This window comes from Camelus bactrianus, chromosome 29 (assembly GCF_048773025.1).
Source record: "Camelus bactrianus isolate YW-2024 breed Bactrian camel chromosome 29, ASM4877302v1, whole genome shotgun sequence".
NCBI lineage: Eukaryota > Metazoa > Chordata > Mammalia > Artiodactyla > Camelidae > Camelus > Camelus bactrianus.
The window spans coordinates 28,608,415-28,623,780 of record NC_133567.1 but is presented as its reverse complement, the minus strand read 5'-3'; the positions used below and the strand labels follow the sequence as shown (position 1 = coordinate 28,623,780).

Genomic DNA, 15,366 nt, shown 5'->3' with positions numbered 1-15,366 from the left:
AGTATCTTTCCCAAAACCTTCCCAAATGTTTGAGTTTTCTACAAACAAGATAAATCACTGTACACAACACTGAACAGAGGAGAAGCTGAAGTGTACAACAAACTTGCTTATATAATTTTTCTCAAGGCCTGGAAATTAAAATGTTAAATGTGACCTACCATTTTCACAGAATTTTTCCAAAATATAAATCTCAAAGTATATATTCTATACATTTAATTTTTAAAAAGATCCAAATGTAAACAATAAACAGTAAATCTCTGAATTACACTTATTATGAACATCTTAATTTCTCAGAACTTTGACCAAGATAGCATTTAATAAAGCAACATTTTTGTGATGAAAATTACTTTACTTTGTAGCCAATGGGAGGTATGCCACAAATTATAATTTTTCCTCAATATAATAGATTTGTACCATATAATATTTTATTTTTATGAATCCAGTTATGTGGTTGGTATCATAACTTTACTAGTGTCACAGGTAATAAAAAGTCTAGTCAATATTTATCACACATATTCTATATTAGATTACACAGTTATTAGATTATTTTACAATATTACATATGTGTTATTGCATAGAGTTGTATTCACAAGCCTGAAATCCCTGAGTAAGGTGCTTTCAAAAATCTAAAATAGAGTTGGCAGAAGAACTGTCACACGTTTATGTGTCTTACCCTTATTTGGAAATAATGATAATGACCATAATAACAATTATGCTATAATAGTAAAAGTCAACAAAGTTATGCTAATGGGGGACTCAGTCAGCCAACTAACTAAGCTGCCATTTGTAAGGGGAATTAAGCATCACTGGAATACACTGTAATATGTTTATCAGTTAGTGCAGATTTCCACATGAGACTGCTTCCTGGTTGCTAAGATGAAATTTGAGCTTAATCACCCCAAATAAGCAACAGTAAACAAAATTTAAAATAATAAATAGATTTTTACCAACCCCAATCTCTCTTCCAAGAGGTAAGCTGCAAAGTATAACTGCCATATCTACCGATAAACCTCAGACCAGCCAGCAGAGTTGTTTATGTCTCACAGTCTTAGTCAACCGAAACTGTTAATATGTGGATAAGGCTCTTTACCAGAAGAAAGTAATCTACATCATTGTCTGAAGTTTAAGTCATTCACTAAGCCACTAAGTCTCCCAAGAAGTTTATGATTTAGGAAATTACACACACACACACACACACACACACACACACACACACACACACCCCAAAGAGAGGAAAAAATTCCTAAGGGATTTTTTTAGGACAATTACTACAGATGGAAATGACTTAGTAAGTAAATCTATTTCAGCTCCTCCTTTATCTATAAAAGCTATTTTTTACAGAAAGTTATGTTCACACTGAATGTGAAACCAAAAATAAAATAGAAGAGTGTCTGATTTCTGTTACATCTAATAATTACTTTCAAATTTCTGCAAGTGAAGGCCAAGTTGGGATTAGAACAGCTCTTTCCCATGTGTAGCTAAAATTCCAGTATGTGCTGATAAACAAGATGCGACTGATGTTCAACATTAACTACAGAGGTCTGCTAACTAGTCCTTGAGACTTGAGTATTTTATGGTGAAATTCTAACATTGAGGATGTATACAAGAATAAACAATGAGTTTACTTATCTTTGCAATTCCAGTAACTGCCATTTGTCTATTTCAACGTATTGCAGAAAAACTGCTAATGGAAAATCTGACTTGTAAATTTGCTCTGTGATTTTAATACACTTACATTCATCAAAAGTTCTTAGGATTGTCCATGTCAAAAGAAAGTCTGAATTCCTTGGAAATACTTCTATTTAAAAAGTAAAAGTGTCACAAATAATAAAATATTTTCTAAAATAAAACAAAAATAATTTTAAAGCCTTTTGAACAAGACTTTGCAACTTTATCTACTAGGTCATATTTATTCTGGTGAGTGAAAATCACTAACTGTCTTTAAGGAGTGAGAAAGTATTAAAAGAAAAATTCAAATGCATCAAAATGTTATATTATGTTTGGTGCAGCAATATATCTCTCATTATAAATACGAAAAAAGAAGGTGAATTTTTTTTAATAAAATTTCAGTTTCTCTGCCCTCTCATTAAATAAACATTGAACACATTGAACATGGGTTCAGGAGATCAAATATCATGCTATTTGCTTTTTATTTGCATGTTATTTACTTTTGTATCATTTTATTTGCTTATTTGTCTCATTTAATCCTCCCAATAACCCTATCAAATAATTCTATTATCCTACCTTTACATATGACAAGTGATAACATTAAGGCCCCAAAAGGTTAAGTAAATAGCAGAAAATCATTGTTAGCAAGTTCAAACCCAAGATAGTCAAACTTCAAGCTAGTGTTCATACCTCCAAGATAGTTTGCCCTCTGTCGAGTAAGTTTCTATTTTTTTGAATGCTCAGAGCATTTATTCTAAACATTTATTATTACTATTTATTCTAAGAGCTCTAGGTATATACACTTTTGCCTCATGGTTTTTTGAACTCTTTTTAAAAATTTTTCCATGAAGTAATTTTTGGCTTCATTTCACATTCAAAGAACAAACCTGTCCATGTGCCCAGCACTACAGGGAAATACAGTATGAAACATTTTAATTAAAGTAAACATTTTCAGATGGTAGAACAAAATGAAAAGTTGATTAGAATTCAACCCATAGTATGTGGGAACTGGGCCTGCATAAGAAAACCCACTGACCCACTGTGCCCTACTACCAATGTTTACAACAGCTTCAGTGTTCATAATTCAAAGATGATCACTTTGACTTCTCATTAACCAATACAAGCTTTAGGCTACTTGGTTGTTCGATCAACCCAGTTTGCATTAAATAAGTTAGTTCTGGTATATTGTCTAAAACCTTCTGAAACATGCTTTCCAGAATGCCATTGTAGAAAAAAAACAAAAGGGCAAGACCCAAAGATACATCAAATACACAGTACAGAGAAATGAAAGTGCAAACTTACTCTAAAATTCATTTTCAGTTTTCTGCCCTTTGCTTTAGGAATAAAGGAAACAAGAACAAAGGACTGTTTGATCACTAAGTGCTAAAAACTTCTGTCATAAATTTCATGGACTCCAAGTGACTTTCAGTGGATCTGACCTACCCTATGAAACATGCAGAAAGCATCACCGTAATTTCACTGCTTTGCTCTGAGCATTCACGTCTCCGTGTTATGCGTCCATTCAGGGGACGAGGACACATCTGAGCCTCTCACAGTATGAGTTTGGCGAAACACTCCAGTGATCCTCTGAGTAGAACTGTTCAACAATTCCTGATTGTGGTGCCTTTTAAAGGGCTTATTTTAGTTTTTTTTTTTTTATTGAAGTAGTTGATTTACAAAGTTGTGTTAGTTTCTGGTGTACAGCACAGTGATTCAGAAGCGTACTCAACAGCAAGCAGAGGTTCCCAAATCTTTCTTTTCTGGGGGGATGGTTGAGGAGTGGGGATCACGTTGCAGGTGGGATCAGGGGTGGAAAAGTCCAAGCAGGAGATATAAGAACAGATATGTCTCTGGACTCATTAAAAAATAAAAGGCTACTCCCTGCCTGTTTGGATGTTGTGAATAAAACTAAAGATGAAATAGGATACTATCTCATAAAATAGACTGAACCAGTGAATTATAATATAAACATGTGTATGCATGAGTGGGCACTTCTGGAGAAATGAACAACTGTAGATCTTGATGTAACTATGCCACTGGTTTTACCTAGTATTAATTTAAATCCTTGCTAGAGAAGAAAGGCTTTCTACAAAATATTTCTGCAACACACACATAAAAGGTATGCAGAAGGCATTCTGTGCTAGTCAGCTTGCTTCCTGATTGATGCGCACGGGAGTAGGGTGGAAAACTAACGTGAAATTCAATTATAGGAGATTTTTATGATCAAGCAAGGCAATTCCAGTTTTCTCTCATTTAGATATAATTTTCAGTTAAATCCTAATAGATTTAACTCTTCACAGGAAGGCACTGCCTCGATGGAGTCCAGCATAGAAAATTTGTTAATACTCTTTAATGAGACTAAGTAATTTATTTTTGCCCTTTTGTCAGTTTTTTGGGGTAATCAAAAATCATGGAGGTCTGTTGTTAAGTCTATATTTTGTCTCTGGCTGCCCGAGTCTCCAAGGGTACTTGAATTTCAGAGGCATACAGAATTAAGCGTAGGGCATACAAAGCCTCAGGAAAAATATGGAACATCTATTTGAAAATTAATTTTATTTTTAAATGTTTAAATAAAAACACTATTATCTATTAAAAATTTATATTTTAGCACATTTCTTACTATCTTATTAATATTTATAAATTTTGTGTAGGGCTATATCATTTCAGACTATACCTACAAACTCTTGGGGTTTCATTTTCCCTCTCTCTATTCAAGAGGATTTCAGTGGGAAACTCTGAGAAACTCATGAGAAATTACACTAGGACAAACCTGGATTAAATTTTAGAGAAAGTCACCATAATATCATAACCCTAGACCGCAGGCCGCTTGTGAGTATTCACAGTAGATACTTACACAAAGGAACTGTTTCTTCATCTCTGAATTATTGCTGTGTGTCAGCCTGAGATACAGTGCTATCACATTTTAACTTCTCCCAGTCAGGGTACATCTTACAATCAAAGTGATAAGAAATTATAGTGCCATAGTTGAATTGTCAGTATTCACTATAATTTTCCCTAAAATAATGATGCTGTTTACAATCACTGGTGTCTCAGAGTCAATATAATACATTAAAAAAAATCTTTGAACAACCCCAATGTTAATGAGTTTAATGTTACCAAGCCTACTCTTCAAAATTCAATCACTTTTAACCTGCATTGAAATGGGATAAATGTTGTTGCCAAAGTATGCTGTAAGCAGTCAATAAATTCTGGGTGCTACTTATATTTTGCTGGTTGATGGTTCTATTTTCATAAATAAATGCATGAATACATACATACATACATGTACATTGGTGATATATGGTGCTTTATGTTCTAGATACCATCCTATTTTCAAAATAATCCAATAGATGTATTAATATTCATTTTTCTATTGAAGAACATAGCAAACAAGTATAAGAAGTGCCAGTTTAATAAACAAATTGCTTGTTGAGAACGCTAATGTGGTCAAAGTTTTATTCATTAACTGTGTAATGACCATATGAGAAATTTGCTTTGAACTGCAAACCTTCACGAGGACATAGTGCAGATTATATTTAATTCCAGTTTCTTGGGGGTTAAATAAACTATCAGCACTTTATTGTTTAATTGAAAAATAAGTACACGCTTTTAGAGTGTAATGACAATGACAACGACCTTGGCAATAACAATGTGAAGAAAGAAAGGTCAAAAACTGAAAGTCAAAACTGAAATTGATTCTATTACAACTTCTCAATTACCATCTCTCAAACAGCACAGATTAACTCTATGTAATGTGAACATGACTTAAGCCTCCTTTGGAAGAGCCCACTTTTACTACATAATTTGGTTCAGCCACACAAAAACATACTGGGTCATAGTGTCAGTATAAAAATATATATTCACAGATGGAGTCTTGAGAGCAGATAGAAAAGGGGACTTTAGAAATTGAGAACTTTCTAAACATAAAATCTTTCTAGCTGAAGCTGCTGACTCACATGGCCCAACTCACAGGTGTCATCAGACTATCACACCTGAGGTTCCACAGATAAAGGAATAAAATGTGACTCTTGGGTTTGCAGTTTCATGTAGTAGTTACAAGACTTATGAATCACAAGCCAGGACACACAACAATGACTTATTGCTGCAGTTCAATTATACGTTTAATACAACCCCAGTAAAATGAAAAACCTTTTAAAGAAACTTTTATTTTTTATAATCTGTAAACTAACTGCAAGCATAACACAACCAACTAACCAATTAATCCTCCTCCCAAAATAAAACTCCAATATAGAAGAAGAAAGTCATATTCTGAGTGCTGAAAAATAAACATTAAAATTAAGCTATATTTAGAAGTCTCCTAAGATGGGTCCCAATCTTCCCTGCATTTTAAAATTCAAATACCTATCTGTGTACACACACACACATGCACACACACACACACACACACAAACAGATATACACATACATATATTTCAACTTCTATGTACAGCTGCTGACAATTTTAGGGTATTCATAGATGACCTTTTTAAAAAATTGAAAGTTCTCTAGGATAAATTAAAGGATTGCTTTAAAAACTATATAAGCACTTCTCTCAATCACATTTGTAGATCTGTAAAATATGTTCTAAAGACCAAGAGACTTAAAAGTGCAAATAAAATAAAACATATTAAGTGCATTATAAAATTTAGACAATGTAAATATTGACATTAAGTTAAAGTAAGTGTATTTCTTGAAATATGTGGATAAGACATGGAAAAACTCTGGGAATTAGCATTCACTTGGGGCTAGGTCTGGCAATGATTAGATATGTGAGAGCCAATTCAGTGTGATGGGTAAGAGCATGAATCCTGAAGCCAGCCAGCCTGGATTCTTTTCCTTGCTCTGCCAGTTAGCAACTATGAGACACTAGATAATCTCTTTATGCCTCAGTTTCCTCATCTCTAAAATGGAGATAAAAAGAATATCCACTCAGATGAGGATCAGACAGGATAGTACATGTAAGGCATTTGAGACAGTTTCTGGCATGTGGTAGAAAGTTAAAAATATGTTAGCTAAACTATGAAAGTGATCTTATGCATAGAACATAGCTCTATGCATCATAATCTTTCCAGATACAAAACAAGAGCTTGAATAAGTTTTTAAAGTCCTTTACACTCTTAAAATCTTGATGATTTTTGTTTTCTATCACTCAAAATACTTAAAATAAGTAGAAAACATGTATCCATTCATTTATTCAACACTATTTATCAAGTCCCTACCACGTTCTAGGCAGTGTACTAGATATTGATAACACAAAGATCAAAGCCTGTTCCTGCCTTCTAAGAGCAGCTCCAGAGAAGCACCATAGGGCAACATCTTAGATCAGACACTCTAGGACTTAGGACTTTATGATTTTGGGACAATTTCCTTAACCAGTGGTGCTCTAGTTTCCTCTCCTTTGAAACGGGAATGATAATAGTTGTACTCTTATAAGTTTGTTCTGAGGATCAACTGAGTTAGTCAGTTAAATCTTGTGGGCAGAACTTGGAACATAGTAAGCACTCAGTAAATGCTAGTATTATCAGGAGAGTCAGATAGGAAAACAAACACAGTGTGAAAAGTGTGATAAGTGTGATAATGGGGATGAGAAGATGCAGTGGGGAGGGTACGGCTCGGTGGTAGAGTGACTGCTTAGCGTACACAAGGTCCTGTGTTCAATCCTCAGTACATCCATTAGTAAATAAATAAATGAACCTAATTACCCCCAATAAAAGAACCAAAAAAGAAGAAGAAGAAGAAGAAGAAGAAGAAGAAGAAGAAGAAGAAGAAGAAGAAGAAGAAGAAGAAGAAGAAGAAGAAGAAGAAGAAGAAGAAGACGACACAGTGCATGGGGAGCTAGAACAGTAAATAAAAGAGGATGCAAAACAGTGTAGAGTTCAAGAAAGTTTCCCAGAAAAGTTAATATTTGATCTCATATTAAAGAATTAAGACAAGTTGTTGAAGGAAGTGCAGCACGGTTAAATATTTCAACATGAAATATTTTAAGAGTATAAGAGAATTTCACCAAAAGATAAGCAAGTGACTAAACACTTCACTTCAATACACATTGACTGAGGTGTCTACACTCTTTGTCCACTCACTATGCATCTCCATTTCCAAATAAATGCAATATAGCATCCACTGAGTTTGCCAGTAGCAGTCATATGCCAGGAAAAACAATTCAGATAACCGTATTACACCTCTAGGGGGACCTGATCCTAAACACAAATGCCTCTCAAACTGGTAGCTTTTTAAACATAATTTTGGTGAAAGGTATATTGTGGTATTCATGCCATCATATCACTCATCTAACTCTGCCCATGTGATAACTGTCTTCAAATAGCTGGGACACTACCAAGTGGACACCAATTTAACTTACAAATTGCTAGAAGGTGAATTACCAAGAACAAGTTCCAGGAAGGACTTCTATCTAGGAGAACTTTAATACGTAGAACTGCTAAACCCTCTGGGAGCCTTTTCACTACCCCTCCAGATAGTGCCACCATGCTTAGCACTGAAAGCATTCATTAGAGCAGACTGGAAAATCATCAATTCAGGGGTGTTGTAACATGGACTGTGAGAGGTTGGACTGAGTCAGATGTTTTTTGTATGCAGAGAAAAGGTGAACAAAGTGACTTCTAAATCTCCACTCAATTCTAAAGTGCAATTCAATTACTTAAATATCCATTTTACTGAGCATAAAATATGAGTCAGGAAAATGAGGAATTCCCTTATAGTCTTGTTTATGCCTAATGACTTGGTGAAATTATTAACAGACCACCCTTTGAATCTCAAAAGTGTCCACTGTCACTAGAGAATGTTAATTCCTTTTTTTTAAGTTTATTAATTCCTTTTTTAAAGTTATATGCCTCTAGGAGTCTGTCAACCAGCTCCATGGAGACTGACAGGCTGGATTCTATGCCTGAAAATAATAATCTCTTTGGTTTTCCTTCTAAATGTAGGGTTTGATGTTACTAAATGTTAGTGTCATCTATTGCTCCTCTCAGCTACAACCCTAAACCTGCCAGGCCTGATGTGTTGCATACATTTTGTGTAGGTAAGGATGAGAAAACATTTAAGAAAAAAGAGTAATTTCTAAAATCAAGGCAAATCAAAGGATTTAGGAATTTACCTGAATACTGGTTGTTAAAGGTTATAATGGAGGAATCATACCCAAATTCAATCCCTTGCCCTGGAGCCCCACCATTGGTGCCGTATGTTAGGGCTTCATTTCCTCTGATGGATTATAAATACAATGTTGAAATGCTAATTCTCATCTACGTCCTAGTCAACAATCATGGTGTGACTGAAGATTTAGAAAATGGACTTGTCAAATGTGCAGATGGCCTAAAGTTATGATTAAAATATAATTTGTTGGACAACAGGTTAAAGATTCTTAAAGTTCTAAATAGGCTAAAACAAAAAGCCCACTCAGAAAAATACAATTTAATGTAGATAAATTAAAAGTCTTACTTTTAGCTTAAAATGAAACCAAAAGGATATATGAGAAAAGACAGGTGTAAAATTGTTCACATGAAGAAACCCCCTGAGCGCGGGCACGGAAGACTGACGGCACGCGGCTGGAAGGCGGCTCCGCCCAGTGGGGTTGGGGTGGCGGTGGGGGTCCGGGGCAGCGCGGCCGCGGTGGGAGCCGCCTAGTGTTGGGCTCCTCCGCTCCTGGGGCGCGGGGTGCGCGGCGGCGGTGCTGGGAGGCGGAGCGCCGCTAAGGGGAGATGCCCTTCGGCGCTGGCGGACCCGTGGGGCTGCCTGGCGCGCGGGGCGCTCTGGGAGTTTTAGTGGCGGAGGTGGAGCGAGCTGTGCCGCACGCGGGGCCTCCGGCTCAGGCGGAAGCGTTTACGGCTCTGCCCGGGCTACACAGGACCATTTTCTCCCAGAGAGTCTCACCCTGTTCCTGGCAGCTGGCAACACTTAGGGGCAGATAGCCGTCTTTAGCTTGTCTGCTGCTTTGAGCTCCGAGGCCAGAGAGGAAAGTAAAAAGCCCGTGGTGACCTTCCAAGACCACGATGGGCCTGTCTACAGCATGGTCTGCCCTGATCGACATCTGCTCGGTGCTGGGGATGGGGAGGCGAAGGCCTGGCTTTGGGCAGGGATCCTCAAGAAGGGCTGTAAGGAGCTGCTGCTCCTTACATCAGCCCCCATACAGGACCAGCCTGGAAGTACCTGAGGTCCGTGCTTTGCTTCTCCTCCCCAAGGAGAAATCCCTCTTCCTGGCTGGGGGAGACTGTCAGCTGCATTCGATGGACCTTGAGATGGGGACCTTCAGGCGGGCCCTCCGAGGCCACACCGACTACATCCACTTCCTGGCACTGCGGGAGCAGAGCCCTGAGGTGCTGTCAGGTGACGAGGATGGGGCTGTGCGGCTTTGGGACCTCTGCCCACCCAAGGAGGTCCAGACTACCGAGGTCAAAAGCACGAGGAGTGCTCGAGGTCCCACAGTGGGTGCTGGATCGGATGTTTGGCAACTGACTCAGACTGGATGGTCGGTGTAGGTGGCCCAGCGCTCACCCTCTGGCACCTCCGATCCTCCACACCCACCACCATCTTCCCTATGTGGGCACCACAGAAGCACGTCACCTTCTACCAGGAGCTGATTCTATCAGCGGCCAGGGTCGCTGCGTCAGCCAGTGGCAGCTAAGTGAGGAGCTCAAGGCCCGGGTGCCTGGCTCCTCCCCAGGGCTGCTAAGACTCAGCCTCAGCCAGCAAGCAGCAGCCCCTGAGTGCAAGGTCCTGACAGCCGCAGGCAACAGCTGCAGGGTGGATGTCTTCACCAACGTAGGCTACCAAGCTTTCTCCCTGTCCTTCTGACCTCCAGCGACACCCCCACCTCCATCTCGGGTTTGGAGCGTTTTTTTTCTTCTTTTTTTATACAAATAAAATTTCGGGCTTTTCAAAGAAAGGAAGAAAAGAACCTAGGGAATTATTTGGGATAGTATGATCCAATGGTGTGATAAAGACACTAAGAATGGTAATATTTATGTTGAAAGAAAAGTAAAATGTCCAGACCAATAAGTGAAACAGTCCCATGGTGTTTTACATTGTTAGGACCATGGGTGGTACTGTGTTCAGCTCTATAATTTAAGGTAAAATAGACCGAAGTCTATTAAGAACAAATAAAGAGGCAAAGAATGTATAGCTGGGCAAACAGATGTTAGGGAGGTAAAATAACAGCACAACAGTAACGATACTATACTGACTGCACCATTGATAAAGCAGTGCTTTCTGTGCGCTGGAGACACTTTAAGTAAGTTGTCTGCTTTAACTCCTGCATAAATCCTAGGAAATAATACTACTGGTTCCTTTTTTCAGGTGAGGAATCTGATGCTCAGGAAAGTAAGTTGTCTAGGATTACTTCCATACTAAATAATTGAAGGCATTTGTGTAGAAGAGAGAAAGACATTCTTTCCAAGGGGAAAGGAATAGAAGCTACAACTGGGTGCAAAAGAAAAAGTCCTAGTATTCATAACTGCATTAGGATGAAACTGCCTGCCTACCAGCAGGTTCTCGTTTGCTGCATGTAATCATGCTGAGGTGAGCCGAAAAGAAGAGAATTTACAGAAAAAAACATTCCTGTGGCTGATTGTGAGGTGGGGTTAAGTAACCTTCAGGTTTTCCTCCAACGTTAAAGTCCATGCTTCTAATTTTGAGAAATGGGGTACATTTTTTACCTTGGTATTATACACTACTTAGATCAGATCAAATAAAATCAAATTGAAAAAGTCATTCAAACAGTTGTGCTGAACTGACAGGTCTCTTTAATCAAAATAGCTGTTCCAGTTAATCTGTGTAGATGTATCCATTAATCTATTTCTGTAAATGTCACATTTCAATTGGGTTTTCTATTTGTAAAAGCAATTTTATGAATATTATCTATACATCATATTAGTAGCAAGAATATTAGCAAAGTCTTTGCCCACAAGTTTATGGAGTATAGTTAGTTCACAGTCTCTCCCTGCCCCACTAGACACACGCAGGAGCCGGTGCTGCTGAGCGGGAGGAGCCTCCGACAAGCTCATTCATAACTAAGAGAGAATCTCAGCCACTTTGGCAATAGAAAATAAGAATTCTAAACCATTTCTGGAACCTGTATCCTCCCTGAAATATAAATTCCTGAAATCTTACATGAGGCCTGTGGTAAGTAGAAGGAAACCTTTCAATTGAATTGGCACCACATGGGTTTTGTATATCTAACCAGTTTCTTTCCCCTCCCCTCACCCCATTTTTGTCAGTTTTCAGTCAAATTCAGGTGATTAAAAAAAAAAAAAAAAGAACAATAACCTTGGGTTGTGTTCATGAAGCTACAATAGAGAAACTGGAAGAACCCAGAGCAAATACTTGTTACTTGGGGAAGTCAAACCGCAAAACGCTAGGGTTTCCCTGATAAAAAGATAGGCATAAAATATAGACAAGGTGGGCTCATTCATTTCGTTCTTTTCTTTCCTTTTTTTAAATTTAGTTCTTTACTTTGTTTTTTTCTTTTTTTTGTAAATGTGTGTGTCTATAGCATGTCAGTAGCTGAACAGTTCAAATCCTGACCAAGTCCATCCTTTATTTTGTACTCTCACTGTGTTTCTCTCTTCTGTATCTCTACTTTATTGTGTTACCTTAGAATTATTTGTGTGTCCATTGCTTAATATCCGTTTCCTCACTAGACTGTCTGCCCTATGAGGGAAGGTATAATGTCTGTTTTCGCTCACCCTTATCCCTAGAGTTTCAGCGCAATGCTGCCATGCATGGTGCCAGTCAATAAGTACTCAGTGAATGAATAAATTAACGAATGCAACCTTGGAGAGCAAATTTTGATTAACCACAGGCTTTATAAATCATTTACACAGGAAAGCTCCAGGACAGGCTTTATTTTATCCAAAGAATATCTTTGCAGAGAAGTTTAAGGAAAAACCAGTCTCACACTGTTGGAGAACACTACCATTAACTGTTTCATTTCTGAAAAATAAAAAGGACAATAAACAGCCCACAAATCAGCCTGAAATTGGCCAAAGTCTAAAATGTTTTTTCTTTCCTAATTTATGTGATTTTATCACTACAATCTTTTTTTTTTTTTTTGGAAAGCCAAGCCAGATTTCTGGCTTTTCAAATTATACTTCACAAGTTCCTCTCTAACACACAACAGGTATGTCTTGAGTCACCATGCAATGAGATCTGACATCAGGCAATATAGATAACACTGTACCACATCTTAAGAATACCTTCCATGAGGCATACAAAAGAATAGCATGACGCAGATTTTGCTGGCTTGCTTAAGTGGTGCCTTTAAGCACTTCCTGTAAGCTGAAATGAGCAGGGAATCTTTCACCACTGACCTGCGTGCAATCTACGTGATGTTCATTACAACTGTTATGGAATAGACCAGTCAAAGCCATACCCATATTCACAAACTAGAATACTTCACAGATCTGATTTGATATAATGAAAATTAGAGGATATTTTGTTTTATAGTAAATATTTCAATAAAATGATATAGCTCTGATTTCTTGTTCTGTTACAACTCGTAGCCCTTCTAATGATAGACAAAGGAAATTAATATATTTTGGGGGAAATTATATCCTAGATTTTTCTTACTAAAGGTATAATCCTGTAGCCTCAAGGGCCTGGAAGAATGGCATTCACAGAGGCTATAATGTTTTGGTAGGTATGTGCTATCAGCAAATTTCCTAATTGTATTCACTTGCAATATTGTAGAAGGGTAATAAAACACATCAGATTGCACTTAATGCATCCTCGGTGGCCTGGGAAATTCACTTTTATATATTCATATAGGACTTTGTTTTTCCAAAGTACGATCTCTTCTGCATATAACTGTCACCTCTCTCATAAACATTAGGATATGTCCCACGTTTTTATGTCAGGTAGGAAAAGCCTTGTCTCTCTTATTTCAGGAAGCTTTTTAAGAATTCTTCAGATCTGAGATGCTAAGATATATTCTCTTGCAGATCTTTTCCTTTTCAAATAACTCTCTGAAGGAGGAGGCCCTGCCCAGCAGAACTGCTCTCAGATTCTCATTGAAAGAATTATTCACATTACAACAGAATTAGCTGATATGTCTTCCTTAAAGTCTAGAGAAATCCATTGCATAACATAATCAAGCATGTCTATCAAATCGAAGACAGTACACATTTTCACCAGGATTTGTTTGTGGTTTTTTGTTTGTTTGTTTATTCTTTTTTTTTTTTTTTTAACTAAAGTCCATACTTTGTTTAGATTTCCTTAGGGTTAGCTAATGTTCTTTTTTTGGTCCAGGATCCCATCCAGAATGTCACATGACATTTCCTCATCATGCCTCCTTAGGCTCCTGTTGCCTTTTTTGATGACCTTGACATTTTTGAAGACTGCTTGTCAGATATTTTGTACACAGTGCCAAAAATGAGATTTTCTGATGTTTCTTTCTATCATGATTAGACTGGGGTTATAGGCTTTGAGGAGGAGACCGCAGAAAACAATGCCATTCTGTGTTACTTTCACAACACCAATAAGCAGACACACTGTCAACATGACTTACCACTGTTGACGCTGATTTTCACCCCCTGGCTGTGGTAGTGCTTGTCGGGTTTCTCCGCTGTAAAGTCCCCTTCTGTTCCCCCTTTCAATACTGTACTCTTTAGAAAGACAATACTTGAGAAATGGAGAGTTACACTTCACCTACTTGAGGGAGAAACATCTATAAAAAATTATTTTAAATTCTTCTACACAAGAGATATATTCACTGGGATCTAAAAGTAATTTTAAAACAGTCTTCATCTGATTACTAATAAGTTATGTAGTGCTAAGAATGTCACTTAGAGTTGCTGGGTACAGTTTGGAAGGCAAATGTTTAAAATTTTTTTTAAATAGTTGCAATTTTTTAAACATAATGCTATGTGCCAGACTTTGTTACTAGGTGCTTAATAAATCTAGTCTCATTGTCACCACAGCAACCTTATGAGGAAGGCATTATTATCCTCATTTCATTGATACAGATATTTGAAATTCAGAGAGGTAAAGTAGCCTTCTCAGTTCACAGTTACAGTCCATCACATGCTGAAAGCCAAATTATATACATGTACATGTACACACACACACCCACACACACATACACACACACGGGCATTAATATTATGAAATAACACATTTCCTTATATAACAAAGGCAGAAAGCATGCCAATGATTCTGGTTTGTCTTTTTTTAAAGAAGGGAAGACTTAGCTAGTTGGAGATTTCTAATTTTGCCCCATTTATTTTCCATCATAAAGAATCTAAATAGCTTCCCTATCACCACTACCATGACAGCTGGTCATCGCCTGGTTTGAGGTGTCCAGTTCTCTAGGCATTGTACTCATTTGCGTGCATAAGACTCCTTAATATAAAGTCATGAGAATGTAAGAGAGTGTGTATTTTAAGAGAATGTGAATTTCCCAGTGAGCATATTTTATTTCTAGGCATAAATATGTGTTTGTTTATATATCCACATGTTCTGTGTTACAAGACCATTATTCTTGCTCAGCAAACATGAAATTTCTCATGTTTTTATAGAACCAGATTTCCACTTATTTTGCTAAGGCTTGCATGACTACCAGCGCACACATATTCCTAATACTAACCAGGAAGCTCCCTGTGCTGTACAAAGTCACAAAATAAATCATAAGGCAGGATCTACTTGATAAATGCTAAAGAGTGTTTCACATTTCTTATTACAAAATGCAATGCT

The 15,366-nt window shown here is 37.4% G+C and overlaps 1 pseudogene; it reads left to right on the top strand.

Moving 5' to 3' along the window:
• The first annotated feature begins 9,380 nt into the window (after positions 1-9,380).
• LOC141575554 (THO complex subunit 6 pseudogene) lies at positions 9,381-10,539 on the top strand (annotated as a pseudogene).
• Positions 10,540-15,366: the final 4,827 nt, after the last annotated feature.